Genomic DNA, 17,944 nt, shown 5'->3' with positions numbered 1-17,944 from the left:
AAAGATAGATCTATTGGGCCTAACAAACCCCATCCAAAGTACCGGATGCTTTAGTACTTCGAAATTTATATCATATCCGAAGGGTGTCCCGGAATGATGGGGATATTCTTATATATGCATCTTGTTATTGTCGGTTACCAGGTGTTCACCATATGAATGATTTTTATCTCTATGTATGGGATGTGTATTGAAATATGAAATCTTGTGGTCTATTGTTACGATTTGATATATATAGGTTAAACCTATAACTCACCAACATTTTTGTTGACGTTTAAAGCATGTTTATTCTCAGGTGAATATTAAGAGCTTCCGCTGTTGCATACTAAAATAAGGACAAGATTTGAAGTCCATGTTTGTATGATATTGTGTAAAAACTGCATTCAAGAAACTGATTTCGATGTAACATATTTGTATTGTAAACCATTATGTAATGGTCGTGTGTAAACAGGATATTTTAGATTATCATTATTTGATAATCTACGTAAAGCTTTTTAAACCTTTATTTATGAAATAAAGGTTATGGTTTGTTTTAAAAATGAATGCAGTCTTTGAAAAATGTCTCATATAGAGGTCAAAACCTCGCAACGAAATCAATTAATATGGAACGTTTTTAATCAATAAGAACGGGACATTTCAGTTGGTATCAGAGCGTTGGTCTTAGAGAACCAGAATTTTGCATTAGTGTGTCTTATGTAGTTTGTTAGGATGCATTAGTGAGTCTGGACTTCGACCGTGTTTACTTGAAAAATGATTGCTTAACAAATTTTGTTGGAAACTATATATTTTTAACATGTGAATATTATGTGATATATTAATCTCTTAACGCGTTTGATATTATGTGATAGATGTCTACCTCTAGAACAAGTCCCATTGACTCACCTAATAATAATGAAGAGTCAAATGTAAATTGGAATGATTCGTGGACTGATTCACAAGTTCCTGAAGAGGAACCGGAAGAAGAGTCGGAACCGGAAGAAGAATCGGAACCGGAAGAAGAATCGGAACCGGATGAAGAAATAGAACCGGTGGGGGAAATAATAAAACGGTTAAGTAAAAGAAAATCCTCAACCAACCGACCAAGGTTAATTATGGTCAATGGTGTTTCCGCTAAGGAAGCAAAATATTGGGAGGATTACCAATTCTCCGATGAATCGGATTCCGACGAGAATTCCGATGATGTTATAGAAATTACCTCAACTGAATTTAAAAAGGCAAAAGAAAATAATAAGGGAAAGGGCATAAAAATAGAGAAATCTAATTCCAACCCCGATGAACTTTATATGTATCGTCAACCCCCGAAGTCCTTAAGTTGTAACAATGACCCGGGAACCTCTAAACCACCAGGTTTTTCTAAACCAATGTGGAAAATAACGGCTCGTATTAGGGGAACATCATATATCCCTAGAAACTTGGGAAAACGAACCAAAACCAAAGAAGAAGAAACAAGCGAGTCGGAATAAGATAGTTGTATTCGTGTGGTGTAATATATGTAATATAGTGTGCTTATGCTTTATGATATATGTAAAAATTGCTTGTATTAATAAGTATTTTTTTATGAATCTAACTCTTGTCTATTTTACAGTTTAAAAACACAAAATGGATAGACAACCCAATATTTTAAGAGACCTACCCGGAGACATGATTGATGAAATCTTGTCTAGAGTCGGCCAGAATTCCTCGGCACAACTATTTAAGGCGAGATCAGTTTGTAAGACATTCGAAGAACGTTCCAAGAATGTCTTGGTTTATAAGAGACTTTCGTTTGAAAGATGGGGGATATCACATTGGGAAACCCATAAGTTACGATGTGTTTACTTTGACGCATATATTGCGGGGAACCCAAATGCTATTTTACGCAACGGGTTAAGAAATTATTTTGACTCAGTATATCCAAATATAGGACTTCGTGATTTAGAAAAAGCGGCTAACATGCAACATAAAGAAGCATGTTATGCTTACGGGTTAGTAATGTTCGCTTCTCACCAAAGTGAGAACAAGAACATCGGGCTACAACTATTAAACAAAACGTTCCCTCAAGTGACGGAGTCGGTAATTGGGGTAAGAAATGAGGTTTTTAGGTTATTACGAGACTGTTGGTCATTACGTAACCCTCGTCCCTTTGACGACGTTACAACACGCTGTCTTATCAACGGCCATAACGGTTATGTTCCACAAGACCAAGGATGGGAAGTAATCCTAGTAAAACCAGAATGCATGACTTGTTTTTGGACATATGAATTACGTGTCTTTATTGCCTTTGCTGAACGACTTGTGTACTAGCTAGAATTATCTTCGCAACTATCTTGTATCAAATTTATTGTGTGCTATATTTCATGCTTTATGTAAAATAAGCGGTATTGTAAGTTTGTAAAATATTGTATAAAAGTTTGAACGCGAAATATTATTATAATCAGTTTTTCATATAGAATTGTAGTAGTTGAATTGTATATTAGCTACTAAGTATGAACTTAACGGGTAAGTACTACCAGAATTTAAACTTATAAAACGCTAATATGAAGAAAAAGCTTTTATAAATGAGTTCATATTATGCTACGAAATACTATTAACTACTCTTAATATTCTGTATGATTAACTTGTTCCATTTAACTATTTTGAAGGAAATGGCACCGACTACTCGACACACCGTGAATATGAATGAAGAGGAATTCCGTACTTTTCTAGCTTCAAACATAGCCGCAGTACAGGCTGCGCTACATACCAACAATAACCTTGGATCTAGCAGTACAGGAAATCGTGTAGGATGCACCTACAAAGAATTCACTGCCTGCAAACCTTTGGAATTTGATGGAACCGAAGGACCGATCGGATTGAAACGGTGGACCGAGAAGGTCGAATCGGTGTTTGCCATAAGTAAGTGTACTGAAGAGGACAAAGTAAAGTACGCTACGCATACCTTCACAGGTTCTGCGTTAACATGGTGGAATACCTATCTAGAGCAAGTGGGACAAGACGATGCGTACGCACTACCGTGGTCAGCATTCAAGCACTTGATGAACGAGAAGTACCGTCCCAGAACCGAGGTCAATAAGCTCAAGACAGAACTTAGAGGGTTACGAACCCAAGGATTTGATATTACCACGTACGAAAGACGATTCACAGAATTGTGCCTATTGTGTCCGGGAGCATTCGAAGATGAGGAAGAGAAGATCGACGCGTTTGTGAAAGGATTACCGGAAAGAATCCAAGAAGATATAAGTTCACACGAGCCCGCCTCCATACAACAGGCATGTAGAATGGCTCACAAACTCGTGAACCAAATTGAAGAAAGAATTAAAGAACAGACTGCTGAAGAGGCCAATGTGAAGCAAGTCAAAAGAAAGTGGGAGGAAAACGGTGATAAGAATCACCAATACAACAACAACAGCAATTACAACAATAATCGCAACAATTATCCCAACAATCGCAACATCAATCGCAACTACAACAAACGGCCCAACAACAACAACAACAACAACAGCAACTACAACAATCATCCCAACAACAATAATAACCGCAACAACAACAACAATCAGAAGCAGCTATGCCAAAGGTGTGAAAAGAATCACTCGGGGTTCTGCACCAAATTTTGCAACAAGTGTAAAAGAAATGGTCATAGCGCGGCGAAGTGTGAGGTCTACGGACTAGGGGTTAATAGAACGAAAGGAACAAATGGTGTCGGAACGAGTAATGGCGGAGCAAGTAGTGTCGGAGCAAGTTATGCCAATGTAGTTTGTTATAAATGTGGAAAACCGGGCCACATTATTAGAAATTGCCCGAACCAGGAGAACACGAATGGACAAGGCCGTGGAAGAGTTTTCAATATTAATGCGGCAGAGGCACAGGAAGACCCGGAGCTTGTTACGGGTACGTTTCTTATTGACAATAAATCTGCTTACGTTTTATTTGATTCGGGTGCGGATAGAAGCTATATGAGTAGAGATTTTTGTGCTAAATTAAGTTGTCCATTGACGCCTTTGGATAGTAAATTTTTACTCGAATTAGCAAATGGTAAATTAATTTCAGCAGATAATATATGTCGAAATCGAGAAATTAAACTGGTTAGCGAAACATTTAAGATTGATTTGATACCAGTAGAGTTAGGGAGTTTTGATGTGATAATCGGTATGGACTGGTTGAAAGAAGTGAAAGTGGAGATCGTTTGTTACAAAAATGCAATTCGCATTATACGAGAAAAAGGAAAACCCTTAATGGTGTACGGAGAAAAGGGCAACACGAAGCTACATCTTATTAGTAATTTGAAGGCACAAAAACTAATAAGAAAAGGTTGCTATGCTGTTCTAGCACATGTCGAGAAAGTACAAACTGAAGAAAAGAGCATCAATGATGTTCCCATTGCAAAAGAATTTCCCGATGTATTTCCGAAAGAATTACCGGGATTACCCCCACATCGATCAGTTGAATTTCAAATAGATCTTGTACCAGGAGCTGCACCAATAGCTCGTGCTCCTTACAGACTCGCACCCAGCGAGATGAAAGAACTGCAAAGCCAATTACAAGAACTTTTAGAGCGTGGTTTCATTCGACCAAGCACATCACCGTGGGGAGCTCGTGTTTTGTTTGTCAAGAAGAAAGATGGTACATTCAGGTTGTGTATCGACTACCGAGAGTTGAACAAACTTACCATCAAGAACCGCTACCCACTACCGAGAATCGACGACTTATTTGATCAACTACAAGGCTCATCTGTTTATTCAAAGATTGACTTACGTTCCGGGTATCATCAAATGCGGGTGAAAGAAGATGATATTCCAAATACTGCTTTCAGAACACGTTACGGTCATTACGAGTTTATGGTCATGCCGTTTGGTTTAACTAATGCACCAGCTGTGTTCATGGACCTTATGAACCGAGTGTGTGGACCATACCTTGACAAGTTTGTCATTGTTTTCATTGATGACATACTTATTTACTCAAAGAATGACCAAGAACACGGTGAACATTTGAGAAAGGTGTTAGAAGTATTGAGGAAGGAAGAATTGTACGCTAAGTTTTCAAAGTGTGCATTTTGGTTGGAAGAAGTTCAATTCCTCGGTCACATAGTGAACAAAGAAGGTATTAAGGTGGATCCGGCAAAGATAGAAACTGTTGAAAAGTGGGAAACCCCGAAAACTCCGAAACACATACGCCAGTTTTTAGGACTAGCTGGTTACTACAGAAGGTTCATCCAAGACTTTTCCAGAATAGCAAAACCCTTGACTGCATTAACGCATAAAGGGAAGAAATTTGAATGGAATGATGAACAAGAGAAAGCGTTTCAGTTATTGAAGAAAAAGCTAACTACGGCACCTATATTGTCATTGCCTGAAGGGAATGATGATTTTGTGATTTATTGTGATGCATCAAAGCAAGGTCTCGGTTGTGTATTAATGCAACGAACGAAGGTGATTGCTTATGCGTCTAGACAATTGAAGATTCACGAACAAAATTATACGACGCATGATTTGGAATTAGGCGCGGTTGTTTTTGCATTAAAGACTTGGAGGCACTACTTATATGGGGTCAAAAGTATTATATATACCGACCACAAAAGTCTTCAACACATATTTAATCAGAAACAACTGAATATGAGGCAGCGTAGGTGGATTGAATTATTGAATGATTATGACTTTGAGATTCGTTACCACCCGGGGAAGGCAAATGTTGTAGCCGATGCCTTGAGCAGGAAGGACAGAGAACCCATTCGAGTAAAATCTATGAATATAATGATTCATAATAACATTACTACTCAAATAAAGGAGGCGCAACAAGGAGTTTTAAAAGAGGGAAATTTAAAGGATGAAATACCCAAAGGATCGGAGAAGCATCTTAATATTCGGGAAGACGGAACCCGGTATAGGGCTGAAAGGATTTGGGTACCAAAATTTGGAGATATGAGAGAAATGGTACTTAGAGAAGCTCATAAAACCAGATACTCAATACATCCTGGAACGGGGAAGATGTACAAGGATCTCAAGAAACATTTTTGGTGGCCGGGTATGAAAGCCGATGTTGCTAAATACGTAGGAGAATGTTTGACGTGTTCTAAGGTCAAAGCTGAGCATCAGAAACCATCAGGTCTACTTCAACAACCCGAAATCCCGGAATGGAAATGGGAAAACATTACCATGGATTTCATCACTAAATTGCCAAGGACTGCAAGTGGTTTTGATACTATTTGGGTAATAGTTGATCGTCTCACCAAATCAGCACACTTCCTGCCAATAAGAGAAGATGACAAGATGGAGAAGTTAGCACGACTGTATTTGAAGGAAGTCGTCTCCAGACATGGAATACCAATCTCTATTATCTCTGATAGGGATGGTAGATTTATTTCAAGATTCTGGCCGACATTACAGCAAGCATTAGGAACTCGTCTAGACATGAGTACTGCCTATCATCCACAAACTGATGGGCAGAGCGAAAGGACGATACAAACGCTTGAAGACATGCTACGAGCATGTGTTATTGATTTCGGAAACAGTTGGGATCGACATCTACCGTTAGCAGAATTTTCCTACAACAACAGCTACCATTCAAGCATTGAAATGGCTCCATTTGAAGCACTTTATGGTAGAAAGTGCAGGTCTCCGATTTGTTGGAGTGAAGTGGGGGATAGACAGATTACGGGTCCGGAGATTATACAAGAAACTACCGAGAAGATCATCCAAATTCAACAACGGTTGAAAACCGCCCAAAGTCGACAAAAGAGCTACGCTGACATTAAAAGAAAAGATATAGAATTTGAAATTGGAGAGATGGTCATGCTTAAAGTTGCACCTTGGAAAGGCGTTGTTCGATTTGGTAAACGAGGGAAATTAAATCCAAGGTATATTGGACCATTCAAGATTATTGATCGTGTCGGACCAGTAGCTTACCGACTAGAGTTACCTCAACAACTCGCGGCTGTATATAACACTTTCCACGTCTCAAATTTGAAGAAATGTTTTGCTAAAGAAGATCTCACTATTCCGTTAGATGAAATCCAAATCAACGAAAAACTTCAATTCATCGAAGAACCCGTCGAAATAATGGATCGTGAGGTTAAAAGACTTAAGCAAAACAAGATACCAATTGTTAAGGTTCGATGGAATGCTCGTAGAGGACCCGAGTTCACCTGGGAGCGTGAAGATCAGATGAAGAAGAAATACCTGCATCTATTTCCAGAAGATTCGTCAACACCTTCAACAGCTTAAAATTTCGGGACGAAATTTATTTAACGGGTAGGTACTGTAGTGACCCGAACTTTTCCATGTTTATATATATTAATTGAGATTGATATTTACATGATTAAATATTTCCAACATATTAAGCAATCAAACTTGTTAAGACTTGATTAATTGAAATATGTTTCATATAGACAATTGACCACCCAAGTTGACCGGTGATTCACGAACGTTAAAACTTGTAAAAACTATATGATGACATATATATGGATATATATATAGTTAACATGATACTATGATAAGTAAACATATCATTAAGTATATTAACAATGAACTACATATGTAAAAACAAGACTACTAACTTAATGATTTTTAAACGAGACATATATGTAACGATTATCGTTGTAAAGACATTTAATGTATATATATCATATTAAGAGATATTCATACATGATAATATCATGATAATATAATAATTTAAAAACTCATTTGATATTATAAACATTGGGTTAACAACATTTAACAAGATCGTTAACCTAAAGGTTTCAAAACAACACTTACATATAACGACTAACGATGACTTAACGACTCAGTTAAAATGTATATACATGTAGTGTTTTAATATGTATTTATACACTTTTGAAAGACTTCAATACACTTATCAAAATACTTCTACTTAACAAAAATGCTTACAATTACATCCTCGTTCAGTTTCATCAACAATTCTACTCGTATGCACCCGTATTCGTACTCGTACAATACACAGCTTTTAGATGTATGTACTATTGGTATATACACTCCAATGATCAGCTCTTAGCAGCCCATGTGAGTCACCTAACACATGTGGGAACCATCATTTGGCAACTAGCAAGAAATATCTCATAAAATTACAAAAATATGAGTAATCATTCATGACTTATTTACATGAAAACAAAATTACATATCCTTTATATCTAATCCATACACCAACGACCAAAAACACCTACAGACACTTTCATTCTTCAATTTTCTTCATCTAATTGATCTCTCTCAAGTTCTATCTTCAAGTTCTAAGTGTTCTTCATATATTCTACAAGTTCTAGTTACATAAAATCAAGAATACTTTCAAGTTTGCTAGCTCACTTCCAATCTTGTAAGGTGATCATCCAACCTCAAGAAATCTTTATTTCTTACAGTAGGTTATCATTCTAATACAAGGTAATAATCATATTCAAACTTTGGTTCAATTTCTATAACTATAACAATCTTATTTCAAGTGATGATCTTACTTGAACTTGTTTTCGTGTCATGATTCTGCTTCAAGAACTTCGAGCCATCCAAGGATCCGTTGAAGCTAGATCCATTTTTCTCTTTTCCAGTAGGTTTATCCAAGGAACTTAAGGTAGTAATGATGTTCATAACATCATTCGATTCATACATATAAAGCTATCTTATTCGAAGGTTTAAACTTGTAATCACTAGAACATAGTTTAGTTAATTCTAAACTTGTTCGCAAATAAAAGTTAATCCTTCTAACTTGACTTTTAAAATCAACTAAACACATGTTCTATATCTATATGATATGCTAACTTAATGATTTAAAACCTGGAAACACGAAAAACACCGTAAAACCAGATTTACGCCGTCGTAGTAACACCGCGGGCTGTTTGGGGTTAGTTAATTAAAAACTATGATAAACTTTGATTTAAAAGTTGTTATTCTGAGAAAATTATTTTTATTATGAACATGAAACTATATCCAAAAATTATGGTTAAACTCAAAGTGGAAGTATGTTTTCTAAAATGGTCATCTAGACGTCGTTCTTTCGACTGAAATGACTACCTTTACAAAAACGACTTGTAACTTATTTTTCCGACTATAAACCTATACTTTTTCTGTTTAGATTCATAAACTACAGTTCAATATGAAACCATAGCAATTTGATTCATTCAAAACGGATTTAAAATGAAGAAGTTATGGGTAAAACAAGATTGGATAATTTTTCTCATTTTAGCTACGTGAAAATTGGTAACAAATCTATTCCAACCATAACTTAATCAACTTGTATTGTATATTATGTAATCTTGAGATACCATAGACACGTATACAATGTTTCGACCTATCATGTCGACACATCTATATATATTTCGGAACAACCATAGACACTCTATATGTGAATGTTGGAGTTAGCTATACAGGGTTGAGGTTGATTCCAAAATATATATAGTTTGAGTTGTGATCAATACTGAGATACGTATACACTGGGTCGTGGATTGATTCAAGATAATATTTATTGATTTATTTCTGTACATCTAACTGTGGACAACTAGTTGTAGGTTACTAACGAGGACAGCTGACTTAATAAACTTAAAACATCAAAATATATTAAAAGTGTTGTAAATATATTTTGAACATACTTTAATATATATGTATATATTGTTATAGGTTCGTGAATCAACAGTGGCCAAGTCTTACTTCTCGACGAAGTAAAAATCTGTGAAAGTGAGTTATAGTCCCACTTTTAAAATCTAATATTTTTGGGATGAGAATACATGCAGGTTTTATAAATGATTTACAAAATAGACACAAGTACGTGAAACTACATTCTATGGTTGAATTATCGAAATCGAATATGCCCCTTTTTATTAAGTCTGGTAATCTAAGAATTAGGGAACAGACACCCTAATTGACGCGAATCCTAAAGATAGATCTATTGGGCCTAACAAACCCCATCCAAAGTACCGGATGCTTTAGTACTTCGAAATTTATATCATATCCGAAGGGTGTCCCGGAATGATGGGGATATTCTTATATATGCATCTTGTTATTGTCGGTTACCAGGTGTTCACCATATGAATGATTTTTATCTCTATGTATGGGATGTGTATTGAAATATGAAATCTTGTGGTCTATTGTTACGATTTGATATATATAGGTTAAACCTATAACTCACCAACATTTTTGTTGACGTTTAAAGCATGTTTATTCTCAGGTGAATATTAAGAGCTTCCGCTGTTGCATACTAAAATAAGGACAAGATTTGAAGTCCATGTTTGTATGATATTGTGTAAAAACTGCATTCAAGAAACTGATTTCGATGTAACATATTTGTATTGTAAACCATTATGTAATGGTCGTGTGTAAACAGGATATTTTAGATTATCATTATTTGATAATCTACGTAAAGCTTTTTAAACCTTTATTTATGAAATAAAGGTTATGGTTTGTTTTAAAAATGAATGCAGTCTTTGAAAAATGTCTCATATAGAGGTCAAAACCTCGCAACGAAATCAATTAATATGGAACGTTTTTAATCAATAAGAACGGGACATTTCATTTGGTTCATGTAGGAAACATTCTCACGTTGTTCCATCGTTTGCTCAATGTGACAATCTTTCGTTAAGTGTGGTCCACCGCATTGCTCACAACTGATTCGTATTGCGTAAATATCTTTAGTCATCTTTTCCATTCGTCTCTCGAAAGCATCTATTTTTGCGGAAATGGAATCAAAGTCATGGTTAGAATTGGCTCTAGCCGCTTTAGATGAATGAAAAATATCTTTTTCCTGATGCCATTCATGCGAGAGGGAGGCTGTGTTATCAATAATTTAGTGAGCTTCGGTTGCAGTTTTCTTCATAATGGAACCACCAGCTGCTGTGTCGATGTCTTTTCGTCTAGCGAAGTCGACACCTTGGTAGAATATTTGTACTATTTGATAAGTGTCTAAACCGTGTTGAGGACATCCTCTCAACAACTTTCCGAATCTTGTCCACGCCTCATATAATGTTTCATTTAGCTTTTGCGCGAACATAACAATTTCTTCTTGAAGTCTCACGGCTTTAGATGCCGGAAAGAATCTTTTAAGAAAATTTTCAACTAAGACATCCCATGTGTCAATCGCTCCTTCGGGTAACGATTTTAACTAATCTTTGGCTTCTCCCTTTAAAGTCCAGGGAAACAACATGAGATAGATCTGTTCATCCTCATCTTCTCTGATTTTGAATAGAGTACAAATCCTATTAAAGGTTCGAAGATGTTCATTTGGATCTTCTTTTGGCGTACCACTATATTGGCATTGATTAGTTATCATGTGTAGGATTTGTCCTTTGATTTCATAATCTGGTGCATTAATGTCTGGTTGAGTAATTGCATGACCTTGGCCAGTGCGTGTGGCTCTCATTCAGTCTTCCATACTTAGAGGTTCAGTTACTTCCATAATTGAATTTGTTGAATACGAATCACTAGAGGATTCTAATTTAACGGTTTGTAGTTCAGGAGGAATGATTAGTGGTTCAGGATCTTGAAATTGTCCTTGAATATCCTCCGGGTTCTCAATTGTGAAATCGGGTTCAAAAGATGGATTATCGGAAATTTGAATTGGAGTACTTGTTTGATTTGATGATGATTCTAAAGAAAAATCAACGGCGACAATATTGGCTAGATATCTTGATCGAGTTACAGGAGGTGAACGTATGAAAGGTGGTGAACGTTTTGCTCGGTGCATTCACTGAATATCCTATTAGTTATAAAAGATAAAAATTATATAAGTTATCAAATTAATAGACTTTTATGATTTTGCCCACGTTTCGAATAGCCAATAGATGCAGCAGGTAGCCAGGACCCTTTAAATCGGAAGCCCACAACTCGCCACTAACAAATCCAACTATTACTACGAACCAGAAAATTTTGGATGGCTATCAATTTAACCGCTTAAAATAATTTTTCCTCGGAATTTAAAGAAGATAAAAATCTATGTCCTAAAAACTAGAGCATAGAAAAGAGAAAGAAACAGCGCGTCGAAAAACAAGAGGTCGATAATAAGCGTCGAAAAATAAAAAGTCGAAAAATAAAAATAAGAAAGTAGAGCGTCGAAACTTAAAAGGTATAAAAACTACAAATTAAAGATTGCGTCTAAAGGTATTAAAGCTTAAAGGAAATCTATATCCAAAACGGCAATAACTTAAAAAGGCACTAAAATTTATTAAATACTAAAACGATAAGCGACGTCGTAAAATTATAAAGTGTCTAAATCTTAATCTAAAGAAAAAGCACTTAAGGGATTTTACGGCAAAGCCTAAAATTCTAGAAATATAAAATTACTACGGCAAAAATTAAGTTTAAAACTAATTACGAACGATAAATATACAAATTACGAATTAAACGATTAAAAAGTACAAATTATAACTAAAATGATAAAAATACAAATTTTATAAAAATATTATTTTTATATTATATTTTATAAAAATATAATCTATATATGTAAATAATAAATACAAAAACTTAAAATACAAATTTAAAAAATAAAACTAAATATACAAATTTAAAAACTAAAACTAAATATTATTATTAAATAAAAACCCTAATTGATTTAAATAATAATAATAAAAATTAACCTACTGCCGTAATTAATGCGAGGCTAAGGTTTGTGGCCTGTCAGCTTCTGTCATGCGATCGCATGAATAAGAAGTTATATGGCCATGCGGTCGCATGGCCTGTAAGTCCAGAAAAGTTTTAGGCTTCGTAAACTGACTCGGCCCGTTTTAAATTTTAATAATTAATATTTATTTGATTTTAATTTTACAAAATATATATTTAGAATATTTATAAAATAAAATAAACTTATGTATATATATATATATATATATATATATATATATATATATATATATAAATTTTTTATTTTTTTCTTTTATTTTTTTATTTTTATATTTATTTTATATTTTTAACACTTGTTATTAAAACAAAATATTTTTACGAAATTAAAATTAAAAATTATATATTTTTAATATAGCGTGTTTCACCGAGTTCCCCGGCAGCGGCGCCAAAAACTTAATGTGCGAGCGGAGGTGTACGAAATACTATTATTTTTACTACGAAATATGAAGAAATATTACACAAGTTTTATATAATTTATTTACAGATGGATATACCTAAACTTTGCTACAACACTATAGGCAGTGTACCTAATCGTAGGGTAGTATAGTTTTTAGTAAGTCCGGTTCATTCCACAGGTAGCTAGTGATTACGTACTATATTTTTAACAACTGTATTTGTATATATATATATATATATATATATATATATATATATATATATATATATATATATATATATATATATATATATATATATATATAAGTAGTAATATCATTATAAAAGGGGGGGTTTACCGTTTAATGACCTGTTTGTCGATTTTATATTTTAAGCGTAAATATAAATGACGATAATATAAATGATAGAATTTAAATTGCGATAAAGTAAATTGCAGCAATTAAAATGACAGTAAATAAAGGTACGATGAAATATGAAATAAAAGTATTATGCTTATTTAAACTTCCGTAATCATGATGTTTGACGTTTTGATTTTAATTAATTGTTACCCGGGTTAATTGTCCTTTGTCCTGGTTTATTTGATACCTATCTGGTTTTTGTCCATTATAGTCCATCGGTCATAATTATAAAATGCTCGTGAAATTAACCTTATACCCGAAGTCAAATATTTCAACTAATTATGGATTCAAACTGTAACAAGGTTTTAATACTTTGTTAATAATTACACCAGGTTATCGACTGCGTGTAATCCAAGGTTTTAATACTTTGTTAACAATTACACCTATTATCCTTGTATGTAATCCACCCCTGTTTTAATGAGATATGAATATTAATTTACCCACTTGATCATAATGAATAATCAATTACCCAACCCGAATAATTAATTAAATGATCTTAAAAGATGTCGTATAAACGTCACTAAATAGGACATACATAATCATTTTAATAATTATTAGATTAACTAATTTGAAGATAGGTTCGACAGATTTCAATGAGTTGTCATTCGATTAGACAATACCCCTTACCTATTAATAGTTAATAGTCCAATGTTCACAAGTGTCGGTCTTTTGTCCAAACCTTAATTATGGTACAAAATCCAATAACCCCATCTTAATATTTAGTCTAACATCACGATTACTTCGGCTCAAATAAGCATAATAATAACTTAGTTACGACACATTAATTTAAAAAGGAAGAACATAGCTTACAGTGACTATTTATCGCGTAGCGTTACACGGACAGAGTTCCGTCTTACAAAACCTTAAAACATTTCTTACATTAGCCCAATTATTATTAAAATTAATTTAAACTTTAAATTATAAATATAAATATATATAATTCTTTACAGAGGAAGAAAGAAAATTGAGGTGTGTCATACTTGACCGGAAAATGTTGCAATTTATAGACTTGGCCAGAGATTTCACTCCATGCGATCGCATGGAAAAGCTTCTTCCAGGCCATGCGATCGCATGGTCAGCCTGGATCAGCACACTTTCTTCCAAAACGTGGGCGGCTGCTCGATTTATTTAATATATAATATATATAATTTTATATAATTATATATATTATATTATATTCTTGTGCAATGTTGACTTGAAATTTTAGGTCCGTTGTCTCGCGCGTTGATGCTCGGTTCATGTCTCGGTTCCAGATTTTCGAGCGTCCTTTCATACGCGTAGATATCTTGTACTTTGCATTTTGCAATTTGTAATTTGCACAAAAAATTATTTTCCTTAACTCCCAAAATCCGCGCAAGTCTTTAAATCACTTTTAGTGACACTTTTGAGTGCACTATGGCTTTAGCGGCACTTTTCAACCTTTAGTGGCACTTTTTCTTCAATTCTTCAATCTTCGTGCTTCGTCTTCACATTTATTTATTTAAACGATTACAACTTAAAAATAGAATAATTACAACTAAAAACTTTACATATTAGGATGATATTGTGACTAAATATATGTTCATTTGGAGCACTATCAATCAATCAGAGAGACTAACCTTCCTAGAAAATATAATGACTTTATTGTAGAAGGAAAGGTTAAATATGGTGTTGAGAAATATGTGAATTATTCCTTTCTGAATTGCGAAAATTATGCTTTTGTGTCCAGTTTAAACAAATATGTTGAACCCAGTTGTTATAAACATGCTATAAATGACCCAAATTGGAGGGAGGCCATGAACCTTGAAATGGAAGCCCTAAACAGAAACAACACTTGGGTAATTACTGAATTGCCACCTGATAGAAAATCTATAGGATGCAAATGGGTATATAAAATAAAGTACAAATCTAATGGTGAAATAGAAAGGTACAAAGCTAGACTTGTTGCTAAGGGTTATAGTCAAAAGGAGGGAATTGACTATGATGAGACTTTCACTCCAGTTGTTAAACATGTGACCGTTAGATGTGTTATTACTCTTGCTGTTCAAAATAATTGGTCCTTGTTTCAATTTGACATTAGCAATGCCTTTCTATATGATCTTTGTGAGGATGTGTATATGACCCTTCCTGAAGGATATTTTGATGCTAACGATACTAGGGTTTGCAAATTAACCAATTCTTTGTATGGTCTAAAACAAGCCCCTAGACAATGGTACTTTAAGCTTAATAATGCTCTTACTGAGCATGGCTTTGTCCAGAGTGTTTGTGATAATTCATTTTATGTTAAAAATGATGGTGATACTTTTATTGCCCTACTTGTGTATGTGGATGACATTGTTATCACTGGGAACAACAACTCTGAAATTGAGAAGGTCAAACAATTTTTAAAAACTAAATTTCAGATTAAAGACCTGGGAAAACTCAAGTATTTTCTTGGAATAGAGGTTTTAAATAATGAAAAAAGGCATCTACATTTCTCAAAGAAAGTATTGTCTTGACCTTCTTGATGAATATGGTCTGTTGGGTGCAAGCCTGCTAGCACCCCAATTGAACCTAATTTACATGTCTTATGTGAACCAAGTGAAAAGGACCCCTTGTTGACTAATCTGACAGAGTACCAAAAGTTGGTTGGAAAACTTATTTACTTGACCCTTACCCGACCTGATATCTCCTTCTCTGTTCAAGTCCTTAGTCATTTTATGCATGCTCATCTTCAATCTCACTTTAATCCAGCCTTGAGAGTCCTCAGACACCTGAAGCGCTCTCCAGGTAAATGTTTCCAAATTGTTAAGAGCAATAATTAGACCTTAAATGCTTACTGTGATGCTGACTATGGGAAATATAAGATTGACAGGAAATCTGTAACATGATACTTAGTATATTTTTATGGGTCTTTGATCTCTTAGAAAAGTAAAAAACAAGCTACCACTGCCAGTTCCTCAACTGAGGCTGAATATAGGGTCATGGCAAGCACAGCTTGTGAATAGTTTAGGTCAAAAACCTTCTTCAAGAACTTGGTGTAAATGTTACATTGCCAATTGACCTTTTTTGTGATAATAACTCTGCCATCCTGTTGGCAACAAATCCTGTTTTTCATGCTAGAACTAAACACTTTGAAATTTATGTGCATTATGATCAAACCAAAATCGTCTAGTATGAATAGATTTCAGGTTTGAGTGCTTGATTTGGGATAAATTGTAAGTCGAATGTTTTAACTCCAATAATTGTGCGAACCCCGATTTGGAATCTGGATTCCAAGGGTGTAAAACAATCGATTGAATTAACCTTATTCGATCGGAATCGAATAAGTTAATATCTAAGAGCGAGGATTAATTCCGACGATGATCGGAGCACCGGCCGGAATTGGTTTTAACGACTGGAGTAATGATATCGCAATTGATTTGGGCAGAGTAACATTAATGCATCCAGTGTTATCCTTCATGAAAAATCTTGTTCACGTATTTATAGATGTTTTTAGAGGGAATGGTGACATGATACATGTCACTTTCATGGTTGTAACAAACTTTTTCAATGCCGAGAGGTGACGTGGCACCTGTCCTTTTTATGGGAATAACAGATCCTAACAAACTTCCCTAGATTCGCGGACTGAAGTGGCATGCAACTTGCTTGCATGCTTGTTCCGATGTCAGGTACTCGTTCCGGGATGAAGTGTCTGCTCCGGGACAATGTACTTTCTCCGGGACGTTGTGCTTATCCCGGAAGAGTATCCTTGTGTCGGGTTTCAATGATGTGACGATACTGACGGCATGTTGGTTCTGGGAAGGCATCACAGTGCTCTCAGTCTAGCTGGAGAGGTTTTTCTTTCTATTTTTCCAAGTGTTTCTTCACGGTTATAGTTATCATGACTGGCTGCATGATGTCGGTTACGTGTATGTCATCCGAGCTCTCATTCTAGCCATTCGCCCGGCGTGGTAAAGTTGCTGAGATGTCGTCGAATAAGGGTCCGTATTCCGGGACGTGCGGTGCCGGGTAGGATCTTTGCCGAGATGCTTGCCTATTTTTGAGACGGATCGTTATGCGTATCATTAAGTCCCCCCAGTTTGGTGGTGGTAGCCGAAACGGTTACCGTCGCCAAACTTAGGAAATTGTGCCAAGCGCTTGAGTGGACGTGCATTAAATGCGTATGTCTCCTGAAAAGATGTTTTTCTCTGCAACTGTGTCATTTTTAGTGATTATGTTCCATTTATCGATATCTTGAAACAGTTTCCAAGAGACAATTGTACGCCACTTTCATCATTGCTTCTTGTTTACTTTGTGGCTATAAATAGCTTCGCTTTTCTCCTGAGTTTTTCACTTTTTTACTTCCAACTATTCTACATTTATGTCTTCAACACTGCTTCACTTTATAAATTCTCAGCCTTCAAAAATTGCCTTTCGATGTTATGAATAACCCCTTTGCTTGATTAATCATTGATGTTGTTGTTGTTGATACTCGAAAGATGGGGTTTTCGTTATTCGCTGAGGCATATTACTCACAGTATTGGTAAGTGTTTGTGTTTTTCTTTTTCTGTCTTCTCTTCTTGTGCGGCCTTCTTATTGCTATTTTTTTGTTCTGTTTCAGGCTTCGGTTTG

General features: G+C 35.0%; 1 non-coding gene across 1 annotated transcript; it reads left to right on the top strand.

The window, feature by feature from the left end:
* The first annotated feature begins 10,867 nt into the window (after positions 1 to 10,867).
* Positions 10,868 to 10,974, top strand: LOC139856283 (small nucleolar RNA R71). The gene has a single exon (XR_011761775.1). It is a non-coding gene; the product is annotated as a small nucleolar RNA R71 (small nucleolar RNA).
* Positions 10,975 to 17,944: the final 6,970 nt, after the last annotated feature.

The sequence above is a fragment of the Rutidosis leptorrhynchoides genome, chromosome 6 (genome assembly GCF_046630445.1).
Source record: "Rutidosis leptorrhynchoides isolate AG116_Rl617_1_P2 chromosome 6, CSIRO_AGI_Rlap_v1, whole genome shotgun sequence".
Classification (NCBI taxonomy): domain Eukaryota; kingdom Viridiplantae; phylum Streptophyta; class Magnoliopsida; order Asterales; family Asteraceae; genus Rutidosis; species Rutidosis leptorrhynchoides.
This window is presented reverse-complemented; position numbering and strand designations above follow the sequence as displayed.